Below are 20,866 nucleotides of genomic sequence, written 5' to 3' on the forward strand. Positions count from 1 at the left end.
GTCATTAAGTCCCTGGCACTCCTGTAGTCTGAAAATACACTTCCCTTAGCTCATTTCTACACATTTTTTATTCCATAGATGTAAAAGTTAACCACTAAATATTCCCACCAATTTTCTTATATATGAAAAGCAATATGACTAACTATTTGGCATGATCTTTTCTAAATAAATAAAACTGGTTTGTTAAATATATTTTACTTTTTTTCTAAAACGTTTTTATTTTTTACCGGATTATTAACTTTTCACTTACATACAATTGGAAATTGTGAACACCTTTTATTGGAGGTCAGTGACTGCTCAAAACCCTTTACTGCATGCTTTATTATTTTTAAACTTTATTTCTAGCTCTCTTCCAGACAAGTATGGTCATACTTGCTGACCTGTGATCTGAACTCCTAACCTAGTGTCAAAATCTATTGTTTATAGTGAAAGCACTGACTTTATATTACCTTGTTTCTCAGAATGCAGAAGATGTCTGGCTATACTGGCCAACAACAGCTATAGGCAATCATTAGGGTTGCCTTTCAGCTAGTTTTTAATAGTAATATAAAAACAATGAGTATTGTTGCGTCTTTGAAAAGTTTTTTTTTTTAACTTTCCTTTTCAAATCTCACTTTATCTCACATATATCACTTCTTCAGTTCTTGCATAAGACTGGTTAAACAAACCTGATTTAAATTTTCAAATATTTATTAAATGAATTAATGGCATTTCATCTGTATGTGCTCCAAATCTCAAAGTTGCTTTTCTGTGGCTGAATAGCAAAAGTTTGTTTAACCATTTTTATCTTTAATATTATATTGGACTTCATTTTCAGGTGTAGGAATTGACATTAGCATGAAAATGCAAGAAGACATTTTTCAATAATATATGATGCTACAGACAATGTTAGATTAGGCAGTCTTTTCTTTCTCAGTGCGTTTTTAAATAGGATACTACTTTAATACAGTACCAGATGACATTCATTTTTAATATGAGAACTGAGTATACACTAATTGTTTTGGCACATTTTTGCCCCATTCATATTCCTGGGAATGACCTAACACAATTGTATTGTTTTTCAAATAGAAGATTCATTTAAAGGAAGCCTAATTTTATGACACTGGGAAGTTTATTCACTCTGCACATTACATGTGGGATAATGACAGCTGGAAACTTTCACAGGTGAATGCCTTATTTACCAATGTGATACAAAATTACATTTTGCTCTTCTTTTGTATTTCCATTTAAATGCATACATGAAAAAAGACATGTTCAACTAACCTCAATAGGAAGACTGAATGCAGCCATTATCTAAGTGGTACAAACGCTATACCATCTGCTACAATTATTCCCAAATTTCAGTTGATTTGCATTTCCAGTTGTTTTTGCTGGAAAGAGCCATCTGTTCACTTTAATGATATGCTTTTCAAATTTTTCGTGTTATATATTTCTAGCATCAGTAAACTATAACATAATGTAAAGAAGTTATTTCTGCATTTTTTGAATCAAACAATTAAATAAAAGTTTAAATAATGTGATAAACTGTAAAATGACATTATGCATGTGTTCCCCACAAATGACTTGAGGTATTAAGTTTAGTCAAAAGAATTTGTAATTTATTCTAATCTATCATAAATTATTCTGAGATATATTTTTCTGTCAATACATTAAACCATTATTATTTCTTGCATAAACATCATTAAAAAATCTAAAGATTAAAAAACTAAGAAATATATTTGGCTAGAGTTGGGTTTTATTTATTATTTGCTTATTTTGTTGAAGTTTCACTTTTTATCTAGTTCTGTTTAAAATTATCATTTAAAAATGCCCTGCTGATAGCATTCTGACAAAATAATTGAGATAATGTTGAATTCCTATCATTTTAAAAATCAACAGTCTCATATATAATGATGCATCGATATGCTTTGGTTCTGTGTTCCCACCCAAATCTCATCTAAAATTGTAATCCCCGTGTGTCAAGGAAGACACCTGGTAGGAGGTGATTGAATCATGGGGGCGATTCCTCTCATGCTGTTCTCATGATAGTGAGTTTTTACGAGATCTGATGGTTTTATTTACGGAAATTTTCCCTACACTCTCTTTCTCTCTCCTGCTACTTTGGGAAGAAGGTACTTACTTGTCCTTCATCTTTTGCCATTATATAAGTTTCCTGAGGCCTTCCCAGCTGTGCACAACTATGAGTCATTAAACCCCTTTCTTTTATAAATTACCTAGCCTCAGTTATTTCCTTAGTAGTTGGAGTGGGGAAATGCTATAAAGATAACCTGAAAATGTGGAAGTAACTTTGAAACTGGGTAACAGGCAGTAGTTGGGATCGTTTGGAAGGCTCAGAAGAAAACACGGAGATGTGGGCAAGTGTGGAACTTGCTAGAGATCTGTTGAATGGTTTTGACTCAAATGCTGATAGTGATATAGACAATGAAGTCCAGGCTGACGTGGTCTCGGATGGAGATGAGGAATTTGACCAAAGGTCACTTTTGCTGTCCTTTAGCAGAGAGACTGAAGGCATTTTGGCCCTGACCTAGAGATCTGTGGAACTTTGGATTTGAGAGAGATAATTTAGAGTAACTGGCAGAAGAAATTTTTAAGCAGCAAAGCTTTCAAGAGGTGACCTGGTTGATTCTGAAAATGTTCAGTTATATATGCACATGAAGGGATGCTTTGACATTGTAACTTATGTTTAAAGAGGAAGCAGAATGTGAAAGTTTGGAAAATTTGCAGCCTGACCATGTGGTAGAAAAGAAAAACCCATTTTCTGGGGAGAAATTCAAGCTAGCTGCAGAAATTTGCATAAGCAACAAGGAGCCAAATGTTAATAGCCAAGACAAAGGGAAAAATATCTCCAGGGCTGTAGGAGTTCAGTCAGGGTTGTCGGAAAGATTTTAGTGGAACAATTGTAAAGATAAATTTATAGGAGATAGTCAAAAATCTTCTTGGAAGGCCAGGAGTTTTGCACAGCCTCAGTAAAAGGTTTGGCTGAAGGCAGCCTAATTCCCTTTACCTTGACTTAATAGCAGAAAAGCAAGTAACATAGGAATGTAGAGAAGTTCACCTAAATATCTTGTTTACTCATGTTGTCTTAAAACTAGCCTTTGATCGTTCGTGCGGGCAGGATGGCTCTCTTGCGGGGAGGGTAACCAGGTTAATTACCCTCTAGAGGTGTTGACTCAAAGCCTTTGTCATTGAATGTGTGCTGAATAAATGCCAGGAGGGCCAGCAAGTCAGGGTCTGTGGGACAGACCACGGCACAGGGCATGTCAGAGACCTTCATGGCAGCCCCTTCCATTACAGGCCCAACAGCCTAGAAGGGAAAAATTGTTTCCTGAGGCTAACCCAGAGACCAGCTGTTCTGTGCAGCCTCAGGAATGCCCTGGGTCTGAGCTCCTTCAGCTTTATCTGTGGCTAAAAGGGGCCCACATGCAGCTCAGGTCATTGCTTCAGAGGGTGCAAGCCCCAAACATTGGCAGCTTCTGTGGGGTGTTGAGCCTGCAGGTACACAGAAGTAAAGAGTTGAGCTTTGGGAACCTCTGCCTAGATTTCAGAGGATATATGGAAATGTCTGGATGTTCAGGCAGAAGCCTGCTTCTCCTTCAGGGATAGAGCCATCTCGGAGAAACTCTGCTAGGACAGTGCAGAAGAGAAATGTGGGGCTGGAGTACCCACACAGGGTCCCTACTGGGGCACTGCCTAGTGGAGCTGTGAGAAGAGGGCCGCTGTCCTCCAGACCCCAGAAATGTAGATCCACTGACAGCTTGCACTGTATACCCGGAAAAGCCACAGGCACTCAATGCCAGCCTATGAAACCAGCTGTAGGGGCTGAACCCTGCAGAGCCACAGAAGCAGTGCTGCCCAAGACCTTGGGAGCCCACCCCTTGCATCAGCCCACCATGGATATAAGACATGGAGTCAAAAGAGATTTTGGAGCTTTAAGTTTAATGACTGCCTGGCCAGGTTTTGGACTTGTACAGGGCTTGTAGCCCTTTTGTTTTGGCCAATTTTTCCCATTTGAAATGTTAACATTTACCCAATGACTGTACCCTTGCTGTATTTTGCGAGTAACTAACTTGCTTTTGATTTTACAGGTGCATGGGTTGAAGAGACTTGCCTTATCTCAGATGAGACTTTGGACTTAGACTTTTGAGTTAATGCTAGAATGAGTTAAGACTTTGGGACACTATTGGAAAGGCATAATTGGTTTTGAAAGATAAAAAGAACATGATATTAGGGAGGGGGCAGGGGCAGAATTATACGATTTGTCTCTATGTCCCCACCCAAATCTCATCTCAAATTCTAAACCTCACCTGTCAAGGAAGGGACCTGGTAGGAGGTTATCAGCTGCTGGGGACAATTTTCCCCATGCTATTCTCATGACAGTGAGTGAGTTGTGAAATCTGACGGTTTTATAAATGGCAGGTTCTCCTGCACACTGTGCTCTCTCTCGCTGTCTTAGGAAGAAGGCACGTACTTCTGCTTCGCCTTCTTCCATGATGGTAAGTTTCCTGAGGCTTCCCCAGCAATGCAGAACTGCAAGTCAGTTAAACCTCTTTATTTTATAAATTACCCAGTCTCAGGTATTTCTTTAAAGCAGCATGAGAATGGAATAATACATGCATTAAAGTAGTTTTTTTGAGGTATATGCAAATATAAATGTTAAAACTACAGAAAAAGTATATGCATACCTAAGGGTTGATCACTATTGGTCATTTTGTTTCAATTATTTGTAAATTCAAGGTTCGGAAGATTTAAATGTATTTATTTTCTAAGAAGTGTTTCTAGCTATCTGGCTTATTTGCTACTACCAATAATTAAGGGAAATGCACATTTTGGGAATAATTAATGATTTAATTAAAGTCATAGCTGAAAATTTGATTGCATTCATTAAAGTGTCTCAATTAGATTGAAACATGTTCTGGTAACCTGTGAGTAGCAATTCTCACTGTCCATTTATTTTTCAGTTCAGATAAACCTACTATTTATTGATATTATAATGAAGTGCTTTATTTGGAGTGCATAGTTTTTAATTGAATTTAGGATATGGGATAATCCATCCACCATTTTATCAATAGTCTTCCTGAGAACCGTCACCATCAATAATTAAAACTAGTGTTTATAATATAGTATCAAGACTGCCAGCATCATTCATCATGGTTAAGATCCACAGACATTTTAAATTATTAGGCCTAATAGTTTCTCTTTACACAATTAACACTATTTGTACTACCAATTGTTTTTATAACTTTTATTTTTGCCTAAAAGCTTATTTTGGATACATTTCCATTTCAGAATAAAACAGAACCTAAAATTATCTGCTTTTTAAAATAAGTGCACTGTATCTTATCATATGCAATTGTCAAAATTAATAATCTTCCCATTAAGAGATATTTAGCTGTTTTCCTGCCTTTCAGCAACTATAAGCAATGGAGCATCAAATATTATTGCATTCTTATATAATACATACAAGTCTGAGTACATCCTTTGGACATATTCCACACGTACTGTGTAAAATATTATATAATTTTAATTTACCTTTTATTCAACAAATAAAATTAAATATATTTATGGTGTATGATGTGATGTTTGATATACATACATTGTGAAATATTAAATCAAGCTAATTTACATAACTATAAACTGTCATTTTCCATTTTTTTTTTTGAAGCAGAGTCTCGCTCTGTCGCCAGGCACCAGTCTGTAGTACAGTGGTGCGATCTCCGCTCACTGCAACCTCCCACCTCCCGGATTCAAGCAATTCTCCTGCCTCAGCCTCCCGAGCAGCTGGGACTACAGGTGCATGCCACCATGCCCAGCTAATTTTTGTATTTTTTTCGTAGAGACGGGGTTTCACCATGTTGGCCAGGATGGTCTCGATCTCTTGACCTCGTGGTCCACCCACCTCAGCCTCCCAAAGTGATGGGATTACAGGCATGAGCCACTGTGCCCAGCCAACTGTGATTTTCATTGTGTTTTGTGCTGGGAACATTTAAAATCTAGCCTTTTAGTGATTTTGAAATACACAATACATTAACTATAGTCACCATGCTGTGCAATAGAACTTCAGAAGTTATTCCTCCTCTCTTGGTGAAACTTTGTGCCCTTTTTCCATCATCTTCTCACCCCATTCCCAGTCCCTGGTAATCACTATTCTGCTTCCGTGAGTTAAATATTTTTGAATGCCACATATCAGTGGGATCATACAGTATCTGTCTTTCTGTGCCTGGCTTATTGCACTTGACATAATGTCCTCCACATTTATTCATATTGTTGGAAATGAAGGAATTTTCTTCATTTTTAAGGCTGAATAGCATTTCATTGTATGTGTGTGTGTGTGTGTGTGTGTGTGTGTATACATATGTATATATCACATTTTCTTTATCACTTCATCTTTGATGGATACTTAGTTTGATTTTGTATTTTGGCTATTATCAATAATACTGCAATAGCAATTGGAATGCAGATATATTTTTGACATGTGACTTCATTTTCTTTGGATATATACACAGAAGTGGAATTGCTGCATTATACATTAGTTGTGTTTTAAAGTTTTTTGCAGAAACTTCACACTATTTTCCAACACACATACACCATTTTACACTCCCAACAATAGTGTATAGGAAATATATTTTCTGTACTTTCTTGACAATGCTTGTTAACTTGTGTATGTCTGAATAGACATTTGACAAAGTGTGAAGTGATGTCTCATCATGGTTTTACTTTGTAGTTCCCTGAGATTCTGTTCATCACCTTCTCATATACCTGCTCACCATATACCTTCCATCTTCAGAGAAAAGTATATTCACACATTTAATCCATTTTTTATCAGGTATTTTTTTTTATTTTGCTATTAAGGATTTTAATTCGTTATTTATTTTAAATATTAACTCCTTAGCCAAAGGATAAGGTTTGGTTTGCCAACATTTTCTCCCATTTCAAAGGCTGTTTTTTCACCTCACGCAGTTGAGTTTTAACCAGGCTGTGGAGAACCTTTTGGTTTGATGCAAGCCCATTTTTCTACATTTGCTTTTTTTGCTTGTATTTTTAAGTTCATATTTAAAATATCATTGCCAAGGCCAATGTGAAGAAGTTTTTTTCCTATGTTTTCTTTTACATGTTGAGCAACCCTAATCTAAAAATCTAAACCCCAAAATTCTAAAATCTGAAATTGAGCACTGACACGATGCCGCAAGTGGAAAATTTCACACCTGACTTCATGTGACAGGTTGCAGTGAAAATTCAGAAGCGTAACACATAGGTAATTTAGCATCTCCGAGGGAAAGATTTTTCCAGCCCACTTCAGATGCAACATATCTTTTTCAAGCATCTCTACCAAAGATAATAAAATTACATGTGTACAGGCCAGATGTGGTAACAGCCGGTTCCCCCCTATGCCTCAGATGGCACCAAACCTACATGTGTTACTTACTATGTTTGTTGCTTATTATTTTCTCCGTGATGTAATGATATTTTTGAAAATGTAAAAGGCCTGAAGATTTCTCTATGGGTAACAGTGATAAGGAAAAAAATTTACATTCATTTATAGCACAGAAAGCCAAACTGTTGAAGAATCTGGACAGTCATGTAAGTATGAGAAATCTTACAGAATTATATGGTATTGGAAAGACTACCATATATAAGTGATTTTGTCCTTGTGCAAACCTCATAGATATACTCACACAAACCTACTACACATTTAGGATATACAACATAGCTCATTTTCTCTATGCTACAAACCTGTACACTATGTGACAGTACTGAATACTGTAGGTAACTGGAACACAATGGTATTTGTCTAGCTAAACATAACTAAACACAGAAACAGTACACTAAAAATATGGTATAAAAGATTAAAAATGGTATACCATTGTAGGGCACTTACCCTGAATGGAACTTGAAGAAACTTGCTCTGGCTTTGTCAGTGAATGAGTGGTGAGTGAATGTGAAGGCCTACCACATCACTATATACTATGGTAAACATTATAGACATTGCATTCTTAGGCTACACTAAATTTATTTTAAAAACCAAAGCAATTTCACCATAATTTTATGATCGCTATGACATCACAAAATGATAGAAAATGTTTAGCTCCATTATACATAATATTTTGATACCACTGTTGACACAATACCAATATTGTCAAAATTGACCAATGTGTTGTTATACAGTGCATAACTATATAATAAAGTTAAAAAGAAAATGAAAAAGGAAAAGCAAGTTAAAGCCAAAGTGAAGAGCCTATAGGAAATAATACACATCAGAGAGGATGCCAGTAAAACAGCAGGGAGGAAAAAAAAAAAAAAAAAAAAAGAAGGATACATATTACCAATTTAAATAATGATAAGTGACAGTAAATTCTTTGTCTATTCTACAGATAAAATAAAAAAAGATAATAAAAAGTTTATACTTAAAATTTAGCAAATCACATTAAAGAGCCAACTTCCTTGAAAGACACAAATTTTTTGAGCTCATATAAAAAATGAATAAAATGAATGGATGCATATAAATTAAATAAATGTGACAGACTAAAGATCCTCCAAAAACAAATTCCCACCCACGTGCTTTAAATGAAAAATTCTACAAAAACTTAAATAATACCAAACTCATGCACACAGGTGTTTATCACAGCATTATTCACAATAGCAAAGGCATGGAATCAACCTAAATGCTCATCAATGATCAAATGGATAAAGAAAACATGGTACATATACAACAATGAATATATGCAACCATTAGCAAGAACAAGATCAGTTCGTTTTCAGGAACGTGGATAGAGCTAGAGGCCATTATTCTTAACAAAATAACCTAAGAACAGATAATCAAATACTGCATGTTCTCACTTATGAGTGGAATCTAATCATTGAGCACATATGGAAACAAGGATGGTAACTTTTCATCTTCTTTTAGATTTTTTAGACATTGGGCCCTACTTGAGGGTAAAGAGTGGGAGGAATGTGAGAATAAAAAACTATCTATTGGGTAGTATGCTTTTTTCCTGGCTGATAAAATAATCTGCACAGCAAACTCCCATGATGCCAGTTTACCTATGTAACACACCTGTGCTTGTACCCCTGAACTTACAATTTTTTAAAAAATTAAAAAAAAAATAAAAAGGGAACACTCTCCAACTGATTCTATTAACCAGCATTAGTACAACACCAAAACCAGATAGATAGATACGTAGACAGATAGATAGATAGATACATAGATAGATAGATATCTAACAAAGAAAAGAAAACAGACGAATATTTCTCAAAAATATATGAAATGATTCTAAAATAAATTTTAGAAAATTGACTGTAACACAATGTTAATTAATAATATGACAATTCATCACGATCAAGAATTATTGCACAAAAATACAAGATCTATCTAACATTCAAAAATCTTTCAAAATATTTGCCATATAAACAAACCAAACAGAAATATTACATAATACATTGAATACACACACACACACACACACACACACACAGATTGAAGAATAATCCAGCATCTACTCTTGTTAAAGCATCTTTAAACCTAAAAAGAGATGAAAAGTTTCTTAATCTTAAAATAGATACATACAAAAAGATATAGCTGACATCTTAATAGTAATAATTGAATGCTTCCTCCCTCTTCTAGGACCAGAAAAAAGGTAAGGATATTTGACCTTACCTCTTTTATTCAACATTGCACTCATGGAAATAACTAGTGTAATATGAAAGACAAATGTATAGAATACATCCAACTTTGAAAGGTAGAAGTAAAAGCTATCTGTATTTCCATATCAAATGCCTATACTCCAGGGGAAAAAAGTTTACTAGAGCCTTAAAACACACAGGGTAAGGGCACTTACTCAATTCCAGTCTTTTAAGCCTTCCTTTCTCATCTAAGTGTGGGAATAGCTAAGAAAAAAACTTGTAAAGAACATATCAAGAGCAAACAACCAGCAAAAGCTGGAGAATTAATCATAACATTTTAAAATGCATTACTTACCTCACACTTTACTGGTACATCAATAAAGCCTTAGCGTAGCAACAGGAGATTTTAGCTGAGAATGCAGTAATGTGAAGACTATATTTGATAAGTTGCTTTTAGGTAAATGTAAGAAAATAGGAATAAAACTCACTAGAACATATTGGAGCATCTGGCATCTACAGGTAGAGCAAACATTATATCTAAGCCAACTCTTAAATAAATTAACAAAAAAGCCCAACACAAAATTTTCTCAGTTTTTACTTACTGATACATTATGTCCGACTTTCTGTTTTTTAAATAGATACCATAGTTTGTTTCACTTTTTACCTATTTTTGAATTTTGGAGTTTTAGGTTATATATAATTTTTCTTTTAAAATTAACACTAAGAAAACATTCTAAAAATAAAGTTTTATCTCTAGCTCTGTTTATTTCTGAAGGACAATTCTTAGAAGTGGAATTATTGTGCTAATTACTATTGATAAATGGTAATTTATTAATTTACCAACTCTACCTATTGGTAGGTAGAGTCATCCTTTGTACTTTTTTTCTGAGACAGTCTCACTCTGTCGTCCAGGCTGGAATGCAATGGCATGATCCGGGCTCACTGCAACCTCCACCTCCTGAGTTCAAGCTATTCTTCTGCCTCAACTTCCCAAGCAGCTGGGATTACGGGCCTGGGTGTGTACACCACCCTCTCAGCGCTTGATGTGTTCATGAATCCAAGAGCTCTCCGAAATCCAAAGTTTAGGGATATTTATGGGGGCTTGTTTATCTATTTAGATATAATCAATTAAATTACCAGCCTCTCTTTTCTTCCCAGAGAATGCGGTTGGAGCTGAAAGTCCTAAGCTTCTAATTACGGCTTGGTCATCTTGGTGACTAACCCCCATCTTGAAGCTATACAGAGACCACCAAAAGTTGCCTCATTAAAACACCACCAGTCTATGGTTTTTGACTCTAGTCCCTGGCTCCCTAATGGCACATCAGATATACCCAGGGCCAAAGGCAACCTGCTGCCCTGAAGGGAAGAACAGAGGCCTGGCTGGCTTTGTCTCCTGGAAATTGTAGAGCCTCAGGGCTTTGAGCAAACAAAGGCAGTTGCCAAAGAGTGGTTACAGCAGACCACGGGGGAGACCCAATGCTGTCCTGGCTTCAGTACTGCCCCAGCACATTCTTAGTGGTGATGGCCCCAGAGGTGCTTGTGTTACTCTATCGCTAGCTCCAGGTGACTAAGAATATGTGTGTGTGTGTGTGTGTGTGTGTGTGTGTGTGTGTGTGTGTGTACACACACACATACATATATATTCTAAGTATATGTGTGTGTGTGTGTTATACATACATATATATATATGGGGGGGCTCTAGTTTTAAGGAGAGAAAATAAGAAAAAATTAAGAGTCTCTGTGTGGTGATCCAAAGAATTATCCTTGATCTTGCTCAAGACCATCAAAGAAGTTCCTCTATGAGTCTGCAAGAACCACAGCATTATTGGACTTGGGGTAAAGCAGATACAGATTAGGACATAACATCCAAGTCCTTTCAAATATCTGAAAAGCCACCCCAAGAAGGACAGCTATAAATAAGCCCAGAAAGCAAAGGCTACAATAAATACCCAACTCCTCAAGGTCATACACCATAACCATCTGCTAGCATCAGCACCACTCATGAAAACATCACCTCACCAAAAGAAGTGAATAAGGTACCAGAAACAAGTACTGGAATAACAGAGTTATGTGACCTTTCGGTCAGAGGATTTAAACCAAGTCTGTTGAGGAAACGCAAAGAAATTTCAGACAACAGAGAGAAGAAATTCAGAATTAGATCAGATAAATGTAACAAATAAATTGAAATAATTAAAAAGAATTAAGTAGAAATTCTGGAGCTAAAAAGTGCAAAGGGCATACTGAGGAATGCATCGGAATACTTTAATAGCAGAGTTGGCCAAGCAGAATAAAAAAATTAGTAAGCTAGAAAAAAGGCTATTTTAATATATACCATCAAATAAGACAAAATAAAAATAAATAAAACACAATGAAGCAACATGTAAGAATTAGAAAGTAGAATCAAAAGGGAAAATCCAATTATTCTTGGTCTTAAAGACCAAGAATAGGGAAAGAAATTCATGTAGAAATTCGTTTAAAGTGAAAATAACAGAAAATTTCTCATGTTGAGAAAGAAATTCATGTAGAAAGTTCGTTTAAAGTGAAAATAACAGAAAATTTCCAAAACCTGAAGAAAGACATCGGCAACCAAATATGAGTAGGTTATAGAACACCCAACAGAAGTATCCCAAAGGAGACTACATTAAAAGATTTAATAAATCAAACTCCCAAAGATCAAGTATAAAGAAAGGATCCTAAAAGTAACAAGACAAGAGAAACAGATAACATATAATGAAGCTCCACTACATCTAGCAGCAGAATTTTCTGTGGAAACCATACAGGTCAGGAGAAAGAGGCATGACATATTTAAACTGCTGTAAAAATAATTTACTTTGAATAGTATATTTGGCAAAAATATCTTTCAAATATAAAAGAGAAATAAAGACTTCCTGAAACAAGCAAAAGCTGAGATACATTATTGACACCAGAACTGTCCTACAGAAATGGTAAGTGGCATACTTCAATCAGAAAGAAAATGACATTAATGAACAATAGGAAATCATCTAATTTTTAAAAACTCATCATCAATGGTACATACATAGAAAACCTCACAATAATATAACACTGTAACTGTGGTGTGTAAAGTACTCTTATCTTCTGTAGAAACACTGAATAATGAACAAATAAAACATAATGGCCTAAACAACTACTAAACGTATAGATAGACAGTCTAATGAGATCCAAATAGAAACAACAAAATGTTAAAAAGTGGAGGGATTAAGTTAAGGCATAGGATATTAGTTTGCTTTTTACTTGGGTGTTTTTTGCCTTATGCAAACAGTGCTAAGTTGTTATCAGGTTGAAATAATGGGTTATAAGATAATATCTGCAAGCCTCATGGCAACCTCAAGCAAAAAACAAATATGCAAAAAATAAAAAGAAAATAATTAATCATTTCACCAGAAAAATCACCTTCACTAAAAGGAAAAACAGAAAGGGAAGACCACAAAACAGCCAGAAAAAGGTAATAAATATGCAGAAGTAAGTCTCTAATTACCAATAACATTGAATGTAAATGGGCCAAACTGTCCAATCAAAAGACATAGAGTGGTTGACTGTATGAAAAAGAAGACTTCAATCTCTTAACTACAAGAAGCATACTTCACCCATAAAGACATACACAGACTGAAAAGGAAGAGATGTGAAATAATATCCCATACCAATGGAAATCAAGTAAGAACAGGAGTTGCTATACTTATATCAGACAAAATCAATTTCAACCCAAAAACTATAAGAAGAGACAAAGATGGAAACCATATAATGATAAAGAGGTCAACTCTGAAAAAAATATATAACAATTTAAAATATATATGCACCCAACACTAGAGCACCAAGATATATAAAACAATATCACTAGAGATAAGAGAGAGATAGTACCCAAAACAATAATACTTGGAGATTTCAGCACTCTACTTTCAGCATTGGATGCATTTTTAAATAAAAAATCAACAACGAGACTTTGGTCTTAATCTGCACTATAGACCAAATAGACGTAATATATATGTATAGAACACGTCATCCAAGAGCTGCAGAATACATGCTGTTCTCCTCAGCATGTGGGTCATTCTCAAGAATGGGCCACATGTTAGGTCATTAAAGAATTCTTAAAATACTCAAAAACATTAAAGAATTTTAAGCATCTTCTCTGACCACAATGAGATAAAACTAGAAATCAATAACAAGAGAAACTTTGAAAACTACACAAATATCTGAAAATAAAACTATATTCCCCTGATTACTAGTAGAGAAATAAAGAATTAGGAAGAAAATTGACAAATTTCTTAAAAGAAATGATATTGGAAACACAACATAACAAAACCTGTAAAATATCACAAAAGCAGTACTAAGAGGGAATTTTATAGCTATTAGTGCCTACAGTAAAAAGTAAGAAAAGTACAAATAACCTACCTGTACCTCTTAAAGAACTAGAAAAGCAAAAGCAAAATAAAATCCAAATTAAGAGCAGAAGAAATAATAAAGATCAGAGTTGAAATAAATACAATTTAAATGAAGAAAACAATAAAAGAGGTAGATTAAAAAATTGCTCTTTTGAAAGTTAAACAAAAATGACAAATCTTTAGCCAGACTAAATAAGAAAAAAAGAAGGAAGGCCAAAATAATTAAATCACAAATGAACAAGGAGACATTACAACTAATGCTGTGGAGATTCAAAGGTTTATTAGTGGCTACTACGAGCAACTATAGGTCAATAAATTGAAAAATCACAAAAAAATGAGCAAATTCCTAGGTTCTTACAGTCTACCAAGATTAAACCAGACATAAATCCAAAAGCTTAACAGATAAATCATGGGTAACAAGATCAAAATCATAATAAAAAGTCTCTCAGTAAGAAGATGTCCAGAATCTGATGGCATTATTGTTGAACAGGTAATGACATCAAGCCACAATTAAATGTCTTCCAGTTAAGAAAATACTTGGAACTAAATGGCTTCACTTTCAAATTGTACCAAACATTTATTGAAGAGCTAATAGCAAGACTACTCAAACTATTCCAAATAATAGAGGAGGAGGAAATACTTTCAAACTTACTCTGTGAGGCCAGTATCACTATGATACCATCAACAGAAAAAGATACATCAAAAAAGAAACTACAGGCCAATGTTTCTTATGAATATTGATACGAAAATCCTTAATAAAATACTAGCAAACCCAATTCAGCAATGTATTAAAAACATTAGACATCAAGACTAAATGGGATTTATCTCTGGGATGCAAAGATGGTTCGACATGTCCAAATCTGTCACTGTGATACATAATTTCAACAGAATAAAGAACAAAAAACATATGATCATTTAAGTTGATGCTGAAAAAACATTTGACAAAATTCAACATCCCTTCAGGATAAAAACTCTCAAAAATTAGGCATAGAAGGAATGTCCATTAATATGGTAAGAGCCATATATTACAGCTGAGCAGATTATATCATATTGAATGGGGAAAACCTGAAAGCCTTTTCTCATAAATGTGAAACACAACAAGGATAGCCACTTTATCCACTGTTATTCAACATAGTGCTGAAAGTTTCAGCTAGAGCAATCAAAGTAGAGGGAGAAATATAGGGTATTCGAATTAGAAAGAAAGAAGTCAAATCATCCTTATTTGCAATTAATACAATCGTATATTTGGAAAAACCTATAGATGCCACAAAAATGTATTAGGACTAATAAATTCAGTGAAGATGCAGGATACAAAATCTACATTAAAAATTAGTAGCATTTCTAGATGCTAACAGTTAATAATCTGAAAAAGAAATTTAAAAATAATCTTATTTGCAATCACCACAAATAAAATTAAACATCTAGAAATTAACTTACCAAAGAAGTGAAAGATTTCTATAACAAAACTTACAAAACATTGAGAAAAGAAATTGAAGAGGACATCAAAAGTTGAAAAGACAATCCATGCTCATGAATTGGAATAATCCATACTGTTAAAATCTTCATACTACCCAAAGCAATCTATAGCTTCAATGCAATCCCTATCAAAATACAAATGATGTTCTTCACAAAAATAGCAAAAAGATTTCTAAAATTTATATGGAACCACAAAAAAAAAGAAACCCACACAATAGCCAAAGCTACCCTAAGCAAAAAGAAGAAAATTGGAGAAATTACATTACCCGACATCAAATTATACTACTGAGCTGTATTACCCAAAGCAGCATTGTGCTGACAAAAAAAATAAAAAATATTTTTAAAAAGCAGATACATAGGCCAATGGAACAAAATAGAAAACTCAGGAACAAGAAACAAATCCACACACCTACAGTGAACTCATTTTTGACAACCGTGCCAAAAACATACACTAGGGAAAAGATCGTCTCTTCAATAAATGGAACCAGGAAAATTGCATTTCCATATACAGAATAAAAGTTGACCCCTATCTCTTGTCTTACACAAAAATCAAATCAAAATAAGTAAAGACTTAAATCTAAGATCTCAAACTATAACATTTGTAAAAGAAAGCTTTAGGAAAAATGTCCAGGACATTGGTCTAGGCAAAGATTTCTTGACTAAGATCCCACATGCAAAGCCAACGAAAGCAAAAATGGACAAATGGGATCACATCAAGTTAAAAAGCTTCTGCATGGCCAAGGAAATTATTAATAGAGTGAAGAGACAATCCACAGAATGTGAGACAATATTTGCAAACTACCCATCTTTATTAGCTTGTTCTTACATTGCGATAAATAATTACCTAAGCCTGGGTAATTTATAAAGAAAAAAGGCTTAATTGGCTCATGGTTCTGCAGGATGTACAGGTAGCATAGCTGGGGAGGCCTTGAGAAATTTTCAATTGTGGCAGAAGGCACAGGGGAGGCAGGCACATCATATATGGCCTGAGAAAGAGGAAGAGAGTGAGGGGGATGGTGCCACACATTTAAAAAAACAACAGATCTTTTGAGAGCTTGCTTATTATCATGAGAACAGCAAGGGGAAAATCTACTATCATCAAATCACCTTCCACCAAGCTCCTCCTCCAACATAAGCATTTACAATTTAACATAAGATTTGGGCAAGGACAACACATCCAAACCATATCATTCCTCCCCTGTGCCCAAAATCTCATGACCTTCTCACATTGTAATATACAATCATCACTTTTAAACAGTACCTGTGTCTGAACTCATTTTAGCATTAGCTCAAAAGTCTATGATCCAAAGTCTCATCTGAGACAAAGCAAGTCCTTCTGCCCATCAGCTTGTAAAATCAAAAACAAGTTAGTTACTTCCAAGATATGTTAGGTAAATGTTCCCTTTCTAAATAGGAGAAATTGGCCAAAACAAAGGGGATACAGGCCCCATGCCAGTCTGAAACTCAGCAGGGAAATTATTAAATCTTAAAGCTTCAAAATAATCTTCTTTGACTCCATATCTTACATCCAGGCCACACCGATGCAAGGGATGGGCTCCCAAAGTCTTGGGCAGCTCCATCCTTGTGACTCTGCAGGGTACAGCCCCCACAGCTGCTTTCACAGGTTGCCTGTGGCTTTTCCAGGTACACAATGCAAGCTGCCAGTAGACCTACCATTCTGGGGTCTGAATGACAGTGATCTTCTTCTCGGAGATCCACTAAGCAATACCCCAGTGGGGCTCTGTGTGGGGGCTCCAACTCCACATTTTCCCTCAGCACTGCCCTAGTAGAGGTTCCCTATGAGGGTTACTTCCCCTGCAGCAGACTTCTGCCTGGATACCCAGGCTTTTGCATACATGCTCTGAAATCTAGGCGGAGACTCCCAAGTCTCAATTGTTGCCCTCTGTGCACCCATAGGCTTAACACCATGTGGAAGCCACAAAGACTAATGGCTTGCACACTCTGGGGCAGCAGCCTCAGATTTATCTAGGGTCCTTCTAGTCATGGCTGGAACTGGAGCATCTGAGATGCAGGGAGCAGTTTTTCCAAGGTTGTGCAGGGCAGTCAGGCCCCAGGCCTGGCCCAGAAAACAGTTCTTTTCTCCTATGCTCTGGGACTGCGATGGGAGGGGCTGCATTGAAGTTGTTTGGTATACCTCCCCAACATTTTTCTCATCGCCTTGACTGTTAACCTTAGGTTCCTCTTTACTTATGCAAATTTCTACATCAGGTTTTAATTTCTCCCCAGAAAATCGGTGCTTCTTTTTTTTCTACCACATGGCAAGGCTGCAAATTTTCTAAACTTTTATGGCCTGCTTCTGTTTTAAATATAAGTTCCAGTTTTACATCAATTTTTTTTTATTGTACTTTAGGTTCTGGGGTACATGTGTAAATCATGCAGGATTGTTGCATAGGTACATACATAGCAAGATGGTTTGCTGCCTTCATCCCCCCATCACCTATATCTGGTATTTCTCCCCTCATTATCCCTCCCCACCCTCCCCACCCCTGCTTTCCCTCCCCTAGCCCCCTGCCCCCACTGACCGCAGTGTGTGATGCTCCCCTCCTTGTGTCTACATATTCTGATTGTTCAACACCCGCCTATGAGTGATAACATATGGTGTTTGGTTTTCTGTTCTTGTGTCAGTTTGCTGAGAATGATGGTTTCCAGATTCATCAATGTTCCTATGAAGGACGCGAACTCATTGTTTTGTATGACTGTGTAGTATTTCATGGTGTATATGTGCCACATTTTCATTATCCAGTCTATCGATGATGGACATTTGGGTTGGTTCCAGGTCTTTGCTATTGTAAACAGTGCTGCAATGAACATACATGTGCATGTGTCTTTGTAATATAACAATTTATAATTCTTTGGGTATATACTCAGTAATGGGATTGCTGGGTCAAATGTAATTTCTATTTCTAGGTCCTTAAGGACTTGCCACACTGTCTTCCACAATGGTTGAACTAATTTACACTCCCACCAACAGTGTAAAAGTGTTCCTATTTCTCCACGTCCTCTCCAGCATCTGTTGTCTCCAGATTTTTTAATAATCGTCATTCTAACTGGTGTGAGATGTTATCTTTTTTGCTCACAAATATGAACAAAGGTTGCTAGAAGCAGCCAGGCCAGGTCTTGAACACTTTGCTGCTTAGAAATTTCTTCCACCAGATACCCTAAATCAGCATTCTCAAGTTCAAAGTGTCACAGATCTCTAGGGTGGGGACAAAATGCCTATGCTTGTTAATGCATAACGAAAGTGACCTTTGTTCAAATTTCCAACAAGGTTCTCATCTCCATCTGAAACCACTCAGCCTGGACTTAATTGTCCATATCACTATCAGCGTTTTGGTCACAATAATTTAACAAGTCTCTAGGAATTTCCAAACTTTTCCTTATCTCCCTGTCTTCTGAGCTCTTCAAACTGTTCCAGCCTCTGTCCATTATCCAGTTTTCAAGCTGCTTCCACATTTTCAGGTATGTTTATAGCAATGCCCCATTTCCCAGTACCAATTTTCTGTATTAGTCTGTTTAAACATTGTTATAAATACCTGAGATTAGGTAATTTCTACAGAAAATATTAAATTGACTCACAATTCTGAAGGATGTACAGGTAGCATGGCTGTGGTGGTCTCAAGAAGTTTTCTATCATGACAGAAGGTGAAAGGGAAGCAGGCACGTCTTATATGGCCAGAGAAAAAGGAAAAGAGAGAAAGGGAAGGTGCCACAGACTTTTTAGGAAACCAGGTCTTATGAGAACTCACTCTCACAAGAACAGCAAGGGGGAATTGTGCCCCCATGATTCAATAACCTCTCACCAGGCCCCTCCTCCAACATCAGAAATTACCATTTGACATGAGATTTGGTCAGGGACAGAAATCCAAACTATATTACCTCCTGGCAAGAGATAATTTAACAGAATATACAACTAACTCAAGCAACTCTATAGGAAACGAAATCTAATAATCTCCTTTAAAAATGGGCAAAACACCTGAATAGACATTGCTCAAGAGAAGACATACAAATGGCAAACATGCATGTAAAAATGTTCTTAACATTATTGATCATCAGAGAAATGCAAATCAAAAGTACAGTGAGATATCATCTCACCGGAATTTAAATGGTATATATTCAAAAGACAGACAATAATAAATGCTAGTGAGAATGTGGAGAAAAGGGCATCCTCCTACACTTTTGGTGGGAATGTAATTTAGTACAACCGCTATGGAGAACAGTTTGAAGGTTTCTCAAAAGGCTAAAAACGGAGTTATCGTATGATCTAGCAATCTCGCTGCTGGATATATATCAAAAAGAAAACAAACCAGTATATTGAACAGATATCTGCAGTTTTATATTTGTTGCAACATACAATAGCTAAGACTTGGAAGGAACCTAAGTGTTCATAAACAGTTGAATGGATAAAGAAAATGTGGTACTTATACACAATAGTGTACTATTCAGTCATTTAAAAAATGAGGTTCTGTCATTTACAACAACTTGGATGGAATTGGAAATTATTATGCTATGTAAAATAAGTCAGATACACAAAGACAAATATCACATCCTTTCATTTAATTGTGGGATCTAAAAATCAAAACATTTGATCTCATGAAGATAGTAGAAATATGGTTACCAGTGGCTGGGAAGCATAGTGGTGGACTGTGGGGGGTGGAGTTGGTTAACAGGTACAAAAAGAAAGTTACAAAGAATGAATAAGAGCTACTATTTAATAGCACAATAGGGTGACTATAGTCAATAATAACTTAGCTGTGTATTTTAAAAGAAATTAATGAGTGTAATTTGATTGTTTATAACTAAAATAATAAGTGTTTCAGGGAATAGGTAGTCCATTTTCCATGATGTGATGATTATATACTGTATACCTGTATCAAAACATCTCCTGTACTCCATAAATATATACACATACTATGTAAGTACAAAACTTAAACTTTTTTTTTAATTTTAATTTTAATTTTTTATCGCATTTTAAGTTTTGGGGCACGTGTGAAGAACATGCAAGATTGTTGCATAGGCACACACATGGCAGCGTGATTTGCTGCCTTCCTCCCCTTCACCTATGCCTGGCATTTCTCCCCATGCTATCTCTCCCCAACTCCCCACCCCCTGCCATCCCTCCCCTTTTTTCCCCCAACTGACCCCAGTGTGTGATGCTCCCCTCCCTGTATCCATGTGTTCTCATTGTTCAACACTCGCCTATGAGTGAGAACATGTGGTGTTTGATTTTCTGTTCTTGTGTCAGTTTGCTGCGAATGATGATTTCCAGGTTCATCCATGTCCCTACAAAGGACCCAAACTCATCGTTTTTGATGGCTGCATAATATTCCATGGTGTATATATGCCACATTTTCCCT

Source organism: Cebus imitator, unplaced genomic scaffold, assembly GCF_001604975.1.
Source record: "Cebus imitator isolate Cc_AM_T3 unplaced genomic scaffold, Cebus_imitator-1.0 Scaffold305, whole genome shotgun sequence".
Classification (NCBI taxonomy): Eukaryota; Metazoa; Chordata; class Mammalia; order Primates; family Cebidae; genus Cebus; species Cebus imitator.